This window comes from Bos indicus, chromosome 3 (assembly GCF_029378745.1).
Source record: "Bos indicus isolate NIAB-ARS_2022 breed Sahiwal x Tharparkar chromosome 3, NIAB-ARS_B.indTharparkar_mat_pri_1.0, whole genome shotgun sequence".
NCBI classification, from domain to species: domain Eukaryota; kingdom Metazoa; phylum Chordata; class Mammalia; order Artiodactyla; family Bovidae; genus Bos; species Bos indicus.
The window spans coordinates 102,260,814-102,272,872 of NC_091762.1; positions in this window are offsets into that span (position 1 = coordinate 102,260,814).

The following is a 12,059-nucleotide window of genomic DNA, read 5'->3' on the forward strand; positions in this document are numbered from 1 at the left end:
TCGGAACATATGTCTTTTAATGATTGTTTATTTAATAATCTTTCCACAATCATGATATCACGAATTATTCACTCTTAACCACAAAGAGTATTTTCATGTTACACTGCGATGTCAACAAAATGTAGCGTAAGACTAAAACTGCACTTGGCATAAAGCTCTGACTCAGTAACATCTTTCTTAACAGCCGGCAGTCACATGACTTTTTCATCTTATTGGCATATAATTTAGACACAGTAATGAGTACAATGTCAATTTTAAATACATATATCCCATATAATCTCCACTCAGATCAAGAATAGAATAAGTCCAGCCTTGCAGAAGACCCTCTCGTGGCTTCTGAAAGTCAGTACCACTTCCGTGGGTGCCCTCTACCTGGCCTCTCCCACTGTACTGGTTGGTTGAGCCAGTTTTTAACTTCCTATAATTGGGATAATACAGTACAGCCTCTTGCATCTGATTTCTTTTGGTCAGAATTATGTGAGGGTCACCTCTGTGGTTATACTGCCCCTACATTGCTCCTTCTTTGCTGCTGTGTAATACTTCATCGAATGGACACATCACAGAGTATTTCCTCCTCCTACTGCTGCTGGACTTCTGACTTGTTTCCAGAGTGGGTTATCATGAGGACAGCTGCTGTGAACACATTCACCCGCGCCTTCTGGTGGACAGAAGCACTCATTTCCATTAGGCACATATTCAGGAGGAGAATTGCTTGGTCAGGGGTATATGTATGCTTAGTTTTAGGAAATGTTGGGGGAGATTCCCAAAGTCGTTGTACCAGTTAACACCTGCACCAACAACGTAAGGTTGTCCTGGCTTTTCCTCATCCTTGACATTATGATATATGGTTTTGGGACTTCCCTGGCAGTCCAGGGAGAAGGCAATGGCACCCCACTCCAGTACTTTTGCCTAGAAAATCCCATGGACAGAGGAGCCTGGTGGGCTGCAGTCCATGAGGTCGCTAGAGTCAGACACAACTGAGCAACTTCACTTTCACTTTTCACTTTCATGCATTGGAGAAGGAAATGGCAACCCACTCCAGTGTTCTTGCCTGGAGAATCCCAGGGACGGGGAGGCCTGGTGGGCTGCCGTCTATGGGGTTGCACAGAGTCGGACACGACTGAAGCGACGCAGCAGCAGCTGGCAGTCCAGTGGTTAAGAATCTGCATTCCCAATGCAGGGGGCATGGGGTTCAACCCCTGGCTGGGGAACGAAAATCCTGAATGCTGCAGAGCAAAAAAAAAAAGCCTAGCTGAGTCAATAAAAGTTAAAATTTTCATAAAAATATATACGATTTTGAAAAGACTGAAGAATAAGTTTATCATTTTTAAATTTGAGGGATATGTGTGTATAGAAAGTAAAAGATATCTGATTGCTTGTATATTTGATCTTTTAAAAAAATTTATTAGAGAATAGTTGATTTACAATATTATATTAGTTTTTATCTTGATAAAATAAAAATAATACCTCTACATTCTGTCTTATGGTAATGATAACCATATATTCAAGACAGCAGGAGACACAGATGTATAGAACAGTCTTTTGGACTCTGTGGGAAAGGGCGAGGGTCGGATGATTTGGGAGAATGGCATTGAAACATGTATATTATCATATGTGAAACGAATCACCAGTCCAGGTTCAATGCATGATACAGGGTGCTCGGGGCTGGTGCACTGGGATGACCCTGAGGGATGGGATGGGGAGGGAGGTGGGAAGGGGGTTCAGGATGGGGAACACATGTACACCCGTGGTGGATTCATGTCAATGTATGGCAAAACCACTACAATATTATAAAGTAATTAGCCTCCAATTAAAAGGAATAAATTTATATTTTAAAAAATAAATAAATAAATTCTGTCTTATATTAGAGTTAAATACATTCAATTAAAATTTTGAACTAAAAATTTTTTTATTATTTATTTTGAGGGGAAAAAAAGACTGATAATACCAAGAATTGAAAAACACAAAGTTTTTGTGACAGTGGGTGTTGGCAATTGTATGCTGCTGCTGCTGCTGCTAAGTCGCTTCAGTCGTGTCCGACTCTGTGCGACCCCATAGATGGCAGCCCACCAGGCTCCCCCGTCCCTGGGATTCTCCAGGCAAGAACACTGGAGTGGGTTGCCATTTCCTTCTCCAATGCATGAAAGTGAAAAGTAAAAGTGAAGTTGCTCAGTCGTGTCCGCCCCTCAGCGACCCCATGGACTGCAGCCTACCAGGCTCCTCCGTCCATGAGATTTTCCAGGCAAGAGTACTGGAGTGGGGTGCCATTGCCTTCTCCATGGCAGTGGTATACTGGTAACTATTTAACAACTGGCTCATTAGGAAAGAAAGTGTGATTTGTAGAAGTTGCCAATTTCTATGGGATAAATACTTTTACCATGGCTGACTCTCACACATTGTTGGTAGGAGTGTAAATTGCTACAACCACTTTATAAAACCATTTATGATATCTGTTAAAGTTGAATGTATGCAAATGCTGGGAAACAGCAATCCCAACCCTAGGTATGTGTACCAAAATATTTATATTTTCAGGTCATCAAAAACTGAAAAACTAGAATGAATAAATAGTTGTGTATTCATGCAATGGAATACCATACAGCAATAGGAACGAATAAGCTGCTATTACACATAACAACATGAATGAATCTCACACATACAAAAGCACATATACTGTATAATTCTAACTATAAAAAGTTCAAAAACAAGCAAAACTACTGTGGAGGGTCAGAAGTCCGGGTAGTGGTTGCTTTGGGAAGGACAGAGAAGGTAGTGATCAGGAGCATCTTTCCTGGATGGTTACTGTATGGACTGAATGTTTGTCTTCCCCCAATTTATGTTCATTTCAGTTCAGTGTTTATGTGTTAAAATTTATGTGTTGAAACCCTAACCCCTAATATGATGATATCGTTACCGAGTCCAAGCTCATACTGCTCACCACATGACAGGTATCCCAGAGACCCATCTTACCCGAGTTAGAATTCAGCCTTCTTTTATACTGAAAGGGTAGGGGATGTGGCTGGTTGTTGCAAACTTCTTGGTGCTGACCAGACCCCAGAGGGAACGTGATATCCTTTGGTCTTGTAGTTGTCTACTCTAGGTCTCGTCACCATATTCCTATAAATCTCCAAAAGAGAAAAATTATCTCTATCTGAGTGAAAATTGTTATATCTTTAATAGTCAAGCCCGGGAGTCAGAGCCCTGGAAAGGAGCTATGGTGTGTGTTTCAGGTTGTAGGCGGCATTCCTTTCCAGGGTGCAGAGCCAGCAGGAGTAAGCACAGGAAACAGAGCACACAGGTTAGAGCTAAAGCAAGAGCTCCAATATGGAGTCAGGTTTGTTCTCTGTTACAGTATGAGGCGGGGCTTGGGGGAGGCACATGTGTGGGTTTAGATGAGATCATGAGGTGAGGCCCCCATAGTGGGGTTAGTGTTTTATAAGAAGAAACCAAAAACTTTCTCTATGCATCGTTCTCTCCCCCTCTCTCTCTCCCTTCGTCCCTCCCCACCATGTGTACATACAGAAAAAAGGTGACTTTCTGCAAGCCAGGAAGCCAGGAAGAAGGCTCTCACCAAGAATTGAATCTGCCAGGACCTTGATCTTAGACATCCCAGCCTTCAGAGATGTGAGAAATAAATGCCTACAGTTTGAACCTCCCCATGTATGGTATTTTGTTACGACCAGAACAGACTAAAAAAGTTATGTTTGCACAGATGTGTTCAAGTTATAATGGTGTATTAACGAGAAATTTCAATTAAATTTTATTAAACTAATGGATTATTTGCACACACAAAACCAAAAAATCTTAACATCATTATCAGAATAAATCAGCTTTTTCAATGTCTCTTAAATTCATAGATAAATCTTACTGTGTTCATAAATGAAACAAATTATACCTTGGCCAGTTAAACACATAAAGACAATTTTGCCAAGAGCAATTTAGGCTCATAATAGAGCAATTCATTTACATACTTAAGAGAAGCCATTCAAGCGAACAGAATATTTTCTAAATCCCCAGATACTAATTTTTAAACAACTAGCTCTAAATTCAATTGGATCAAAGACAATTTCTCACTGGAAACAAAGAGTGTGCTACCCTCTCAGAAGGAGAAAAAGTTAAACACATATTTAAAGACAAAAATATTCACCATTAAGATGAAATCTTTAACTCATCTCCTCTTACATGCCCTTCCCCCTAAACCCTTCTATTTTCCCATCCTGACAAAAATGTTCTTTTATTTACTGTGGGTATACTATCTCTTGGTCCTTCTCTTGTTTTGCTTTGTTTTGTTTTATTAAATAATGGCACAGCACTTTTTATTTCTTGTTCCGCATGAATCAAGGGAATCAGTGGAATTGGAATATTTCTCAGTTTAACTGACATCTAGAATCACCCAGGCAGACATCCAGTTCTGCTTGGAAAGTTACTGGCTGTGCCTTCCTATTTAAATCACCTTACTTAGTCCATGTCAAGCGGGGGGAAAAGTTCCTATCTCTACAGCCTTTGGTTTTCTCACATTTTAAATAAAATCCTTGGGTTATTGCCATCAACTACTCCCACGTCTTTCTTCTCTAACCATTTCCTGATTTCTGCATGGTGAAGTTAGGCGAAGCCGCATAGCTCCCAACACACACACACACACACACACACAGTGTTTCTTATGGGCCGGCTTCCCAAACACTCTGGAGACCAACCCCTTGGTTTAAAAAAAAACCAAAAACCAACTTGCCACATCGTCTGATATTGTGTAAATTCACAACATGTCCACTAGAGAGCAATATAACCCCACCTCTGATGCCGAATTCCCCAAGGGAAATTTCCTCTTCCTATTCAACCCACTCACATGCTTTCATCTGATTATTCCTTATACTAAGCACCTAAGAAGGATTAGGTGATATGAATAAGGATGTAAGTAGCACACCTGTCTATCTATGCCCCTCGTCTTGCACCCTTGGCTCTAGGGCAAGACAACTCTCATAATGCAGGCATTCTTTCCCTCAAGATGAGTGCAACTGACAGCAGATGTATTATTAGTAAATTATTGATTTGACTGTGTTGTATCCCTATCAATGCTTCAGGGAAAGTTGAAAGGTTTGGTCATCATCAAAACAAAGAATTTGTCAACCATGGCAGTCCTATCTCAGGACCGGCCAGATTCTATCTAGACTTTGTTCTGCTCATCACCAAGGTCCCTTCCTCCCTCCTACCCCACCCTTCACCCCAGGACCAGCTCTTATTGTTTTCTCTCACCAAGAAAATCACAACCATTCTCTCATGAGCCCACTCAAAAAACCAGATGACTACTGACGAATGCAATTGCTTTATCTTAGAAAAAGAAAAACGAGCTACTGTTTGTAATGTAAATGCTTCTGTGATTGCATCTTATGAACAAATACAATGTTGCTTCTTATTGCACATTTTAAAATAAAACCTGATATATCTAAATATAAACATTCAAGATGGTGACTGTGAAGGAAGGGTTCATCTTTTTAAACCAGACTGCCTTGATCCAATCTTGGGTTTGCAAGTTACTGAACCTCTGAGCATCAGTTTCCTTAGCTGTTAAAAGGGGAAAGTAAGAATTCTATCCCAGAGAATTGTCATGAAAAATTTGTTGCTGTTGTTTTTAGTTGCTAAGTTGTGTCTGACTGTTTGTGACCCTATGGACTATAGCCCTCCAGGCACCTCTGTCCATGGGATTTCACAGGCAACAGTACTGGAGTGGGTTGCCATTTCCTTCTCCAGGCAATCTTCCTGACCCAAGGATCGAACCTTGGTCTCCTGAATTACAGGCAGATACTTTACTGCTGAGCCACCAGGGAAGTCCTCCTGGTGAACAGAAGACTTAATCTATTTACATGGTGTTCTGCAAAAAGTGAGTGGTCAGGTGACCCAGACTTAGCCTATCGGAGCCATTTCTTTGGGATTTATAGGTATTTGTCTCTTTTCCTCAGAAATAACTACACCTGCATGACATGAAGAGACCGTATGAGACCTGGGACCTGGGACCCTTTGCTGCAATACTTGCATCTAGACAAACATTCCTGGAGCAACAAAAATACAAAGAAACAAGGCATGAGAAATACCCATGCACATGCAGTTAGGGTAAATTATGGACAAGATAAAAAAGGGCTAGAAACCCAACTGCCACTTCTAAAGAGCTGGGAACGAAAGCCGGGATCAGGAGCAAAAGCAGGGTACTCCACATGCCGCCTGCACTCAACAGCACCTAGGGGTGGGCAAACCACCCAAGCCACGCCTCTGGCCCAACCCCTGACACACCCCTAACTTCACCCCACGTACAGAACCACCTTGCCCTCCTCGCTCAGGGAGCCAGCAAGGGAAACTTATTTATTTTCATTTCCCTTTGCTGCGGTAGGAGCCCCAGTAAAGCCCTTGCCTGAATTTCTTGTCTGGCCTTTTATTTTTTATTGAGTAAGGAAGGCCAGTACTTTGGCCAACTGATGCGAAGGGCCGACTCATTGGATAAGACTCTGATGAGGGCAGGAGATTGAGAGCAGGATAAGGGGACACCAGAGGATGAGATGGTTGGATGGTGTCACCAACTCAATGGATGTGAGTTTGAGCAAACTGCAGGAGATAGTGAAGGACAGGGAAGCCTGGCGTGCTGCAATCCATGGGGTTGCAGAGTCGGACATGATTTAGGGACTGACCCACAAGGAAGGTCAAGAACCCTGGTCGGTAACTATAAGACAGGAGGGCTTTTGGCCATGTGGTTTCCTGATGGAAGAAGCCTGTCTGAAGTAGACACTGTAACGAGAAAGGCAGAGAACGTTTGAGTCCCTGAATTTAAACCTACTCTTATTCTCTCCAGGCCTGAGTCAAAAAATACCACCTGCTCTGTGCCAGGCCCAATTCTAAACACTTGACAAGAGTCAGCTCAGCAATCCCAGCACTCCAGAAGGGTGCCGCCTGGGTACTCCACGTTAGACATAAGAAGATTCACCCAGAGTCGCAGAGGGCAGGAGCTAGGATTTCAGCCTGGCAGGAGCTAGGATTTCAGCCTGGCAGTCGGGTTTCAGAGTGGGCCCCCACATTTAGGTCTGTGTGCAGAACCGGCCTGTGCACGTGGCCTGGGGAGCAAGATCCTGGCTCTGCACACTATGGGCTAATAGCACACCTTCCCCTCAGATGAGATGACCAAACGCGTCTCTACACACAGCCAATGTCCTTTGGAGGGGAGGGACCAATTGCCCTAGTTAAGAACCACCACTGTCGCTCGGCTGCCCAAGATCTCATTTTGAATTGCTGCCTCTGAGTCACCAGATCCTGTGTTAGCCACAACTCAGTCACCCAATCTGTGTGTACAAACAACCCAACGTGCCTCAAACCTGGGCCACCCGCCACGCGTCTCCACCGAGACCCTGTGCTGTCTAAGACCTCACGTCACCTACCGGTCTGTGTCTCCAAAGGCTTCCTGTCACCCACGCCCTGTCACTGAGGTCTCTGTAGCCCATTTCCTAGTGGTATTCGTGCCCCTCTGTCAACCCACCAGAGTTTTAGGAAGTCAGGGCCACAGAGCTCTTCACAAAGACAAAGCACAAAATACACGTGGAGTCGGGGAGACCAAAACACAGAGGCACCACACAAGGCAAGGCGGGCAGGGGAGTCCCAGAAGCAGAGAGATTCAAAGAGACAGAGATGGAGAGAGGCCTGACCCACAGGGCCACAGCTGGTTACGCTAAATGGGTCACTGGAGACCTATCAAGGCCTTCCCCCCACCGACCTCTGCATTAGACTTAGGGGTGCAGAGGCTAGAGTTCTGAGGGTAAGGAGCTTAGACCCAGCGTGACAGCTAATCGCCTGCACAAGGCCTCTGTCTAGGTCACTGAGCCCTGAGCAGCCCCCACCTCGCACAGTCACTCCTCTACTCCTCCCATCAGGTACAGTTGACAAGGTCGCATCCCTAATGCATCTCAGCCCAGAGGGGCAGAGGCAAGGGGTCAGCCCCTCCCTGCCTCTCTTCCAGCTCTGCCACCAGAACGCCCGCAGGAGACGTTCACCAGCATCCAAAGTGTTGGGGTGGGGCGGGCCTGGACAGAGAGCCTGAATTTCCTCTTGGATTGTGTTGGCAAGGACCTGGCTGAGACCACAGAAACTTCCTTCCCTGAGTTGAGAGACACGGTGGGGAGCGGATGGTCCCTGCTGGTCTGGATCTCCCAGTCCTCAGGGCCCCTGAACATGACCACGATGAGAGGAACAGGCCTATGTTTTGAAGCAATAAAAGACTTTAAAGCGCCCCACCCCACTCCCATCCTGTCTGGCCTGGTTGCTATGGTGATGCCCCAGTTGCTCCAGAGGCGGCTGCTGGTCCTTGAAGTGGGGTTGGTGGGGGCTGTGGATCCTGAGCTGAAGTGGGCTGGGGTGAGAGGTCAGCACTGTCTGGGAACATTCCTGGCTGTGGGTGGGGGCCTACAGCCCAAGGTTCCTCTCCATGCCTGCTTCTCTCGGCTCACATGCCATCTCTACCCACTCCCCTCACCCTCCAGCCCCGACTTCTTCTGCTGCTCCCTAAAAGTGCCATCCTGGAGTCTGAACCCACCCAGATCTCAACTCCAGGAGTTAGGTTCTGGTGTGATGGCGGATCGCAGGGCCCAGGTATAGGATGCGGTATATAGGAGGAGTTCAAGTGTGTTGCCCCAGGTAAGGGCTCATAGAGAACATTGGTGAGAATGTGGGTGTGAAGGCTAAAAGCTTCTGGAAACAGAACATAAAGCTTCTGGAAACAGTCCAGGCAAGACATCATCAGCAGGGCTCAGACATGCTCTCAGCATGGCGGCATCTCATGGGGCCAGGACCCAAACATCCTCAGGGCTCGGGTGCGGATTTGTGCTCATGTCTCCCTTCAGTGGTAGTTTATTACTAAGAACAATTGTTCAAGTACCAAAATTCAGCTGGGCAACTTTTTGAATGTGTGAATTAAAAGGGCTTTAAAGTCATTTCCATTCCTAGAGGCTTCTCCTAACCTTTCTGAGGTTGAGTTTTCTTACCTATAAAATGACAATCATAGTTTCTAGCCTGTAAAACCATTGTGAGGATTAAATGAGAAAATAAATAAAAAGTTAACACAGTACTCAACAAATAATCGCTTTTTTAAAAGGGTGTTTAGAAACAGGAGAGATGGGATGAGAAGGAGAGCCAGTAATTAGACAGTCCAGCTAGACAACTGGCCCATGTCATCGCTCCTAGAGGCAGGAGCTACTGAGGGATCAATTTTTCTTCTCATGAAGGAAGACCAAGTTGTACAGGGAGAAGATGACAAGGTGAACATTCCACAAGGGAAAGAAAATGCCAGCAGGCACACCGTGAATGTGCTGAAAATCTGTGACTTCTTTGCATTGTGATGGAAGCAGTAAAAGAAGCCTATTCTTTAATAGTACATTAATAATGACAAAGAAAAAATAGTCTCCTTTTTTTAAAAAAATGAGATAAAATTAACATATAACCCTGTGTACATTTAAAGGGACCACATATTAATTTGACACATCTATATATTGCAGTGTGATAGCCTTTGTAGCATTAGCTAACACCTCTATCATTTTATATAATCATTATTATTATAGGGACAAATGAGATCTAGTTTCTTAGCAAGTTTTAAAATACAGTTTTGTCCTTTTTTAAGTAAAACTCTAATTCAGTGGTTCTCAAAGTTTTTCATCTTAGGACCCTTTACACTTAAAAGTAATTGAGGACCTTACTGTATAGCATCTTAAAGGTCCATGGCTAAAGATGGTAAAGAATCTGCCTGCAATGGAAGAAACCCAGGTTTAGTCCCCGGGTCTGGAAGATCCACTGGAGGACGGCATGGCAACCCACTTCAGTATTCTTGCCTAGAGAATCCCATGGACAGAGAAGCCTGGAGGGCTACAGTCCACTGGGTCGCAAAGAGTCAGACACGACTGAGTGATTAACACTTTCATTCACTGTATAGCACAGGGAAATCTGCTTAATGTTATGTGGCAGCCTGGATGGGAGGGGAGTCTGGGGGAGAATGGATACATGGATATCTATGGTTGAGTCCCTTTGCTGTCCACCTGAAACTATCACAACATTGTTAACTGGCTATACTTCAATATAAAATAAAAAGCTTTTTTTTTTTTTAATTGAGGACACAAAAATTTTTGTTTGAGTTTTATCTGTTGATATTCATGTTGATTCATACTGATTCTCATACCTGCTTTTGTATTCAATCTATTGCAGTAAATGGTTTTGGTTGCAAGATGTGAAGGAAACTAAGCTTCACAATATATGTAGTCGGAAAAGAGAGAAGTTAATAGTCTCTCGAGCCTCCCAGGTGGCTCGGCAGTGTAGAATCCACCTGCCGATGCGCGAGACCGGTTTGATCCCTGGGTTGGGCAGATCCCCTGGAGAAGGAAATGGCAATCCACTCCAGTATTCTTGCCTGGAGAATCCCACGGACAAAGGGAGCCTGGAGGGCTACAGTGGAAAAAGTTCGAAAAAGAGTCGGACGAGACTGAGCCACTCACTACACAACAACAACAACTATAGTCTTTTAGCTTGCTGTGGCTATTCCTCTCTGATTCTACACCAAAACTCAACAGGTGTCATTTCTTAAACTTTAGTGACAGTGTGGAATCTGAAACTATATCAACGAACCGATTATATTATATTAAAATCCACTGGTCTGTCTTGCATTGTGAATGGTTCTTTTATCTGTGCACGTTTCTGTAACTCGTATGCTGGTCATTTGGAAAATAGTGGTTCACTGAGTTAGTTATCAGATCTTCCAAATGTTGACACATCTCATTATACACAATAACCAACAAACAACCAACAAACAAAACAAAAATCCAAACAAACAAAAAACCCTGTACATTCATTAATGTCATTACCAATCTCATCAAACTTGGGACGCTTTCAAACTTACGGTAGCAGATGGAAGTTTTCCAAACTCTAATTTTCACTTGAAAGCTCTAATTGTATCACTGACCAAAACACTAATAGTTTTCTTCCCTTGAAGTAACAGGCTCACTTCATTCACTTTTGAGAAAATCATGCCAAAAACTCAAGTCTGAATAACTATTTTTGTCATGTGCTCTTTTAAGTGAAAGTAGCCAGTCAGTGAGAAAAGTGACTTTCAGCTCACAACTCAATCGTTTTGAGTGCTTTTCCTGGAGATAACTATCATACTTCTATACCACACTTCCCCTTTGTCACACAAATGTTGCAAAGATGTAGTCAAGAGTCGAGATTTAATAAAATTTTGTAATTTTGTTGCTTTATCAACAGCAAAATTGGCCTTTCCCTTTTCTTTTTCTGTACTGAGCTCGCACAGTGGCTGGAAAAAAAAAGAGAGAGACTGCCGGTACAGTTGGGAGCCACGCCTTGATTCCTATTTGGGTGCCAGCAGTTCTACCCGAGGCTGCTCTGTGTCATCAGTGCAAATATCAACCAAGTGAAAATGGCAAAGAACAATTTAGTAGTATTATGAACATCATTTTTGCCTCGTAGATCCCCTGGAAGGGTCTTGGAGACCCCCAGGGATCTGTGAACAAGACCTGGAGAATGGATAAGAACTGACACGTGAATTCAAATGAAAGAATTAGAATAGCTCTATTTACTTTTCTCTTTTAAATGATTTGTTAACGGAGTTATCACTCACAGGGTTATAAAACGCTCTCACAAATGTCCTATGGAAAAACTGAAAGCCAATTCCATTGGCAGAACTATTTGCTTTACTTCCTCCAAAAAAAGTGGGGGAGGGGGAGGATTAAGACCTGGGAGGCCCAAGGGAGTGTATCAGGCGTGTGGAGCCATCCGTCAAGCGTGTCATGGTGAGCACACACAGTCCTGGGACCACAAAGGCAAGGGGTGCTGGGAACTCAGGGCCCTCGGTCAGCTTCCCCCACAATCTCGCTAGCTAGCCACACACCCCTCCACGACAGTCACACACACACACACATACACGCACAGAGCTGCACTTTGCCATGGCTGATTTCACACAACATAAATGACCAGCTTAACTGTGGCTACACTCACACAATACAATCATACAGCCACGCAAAACACCTCCGTGGTCA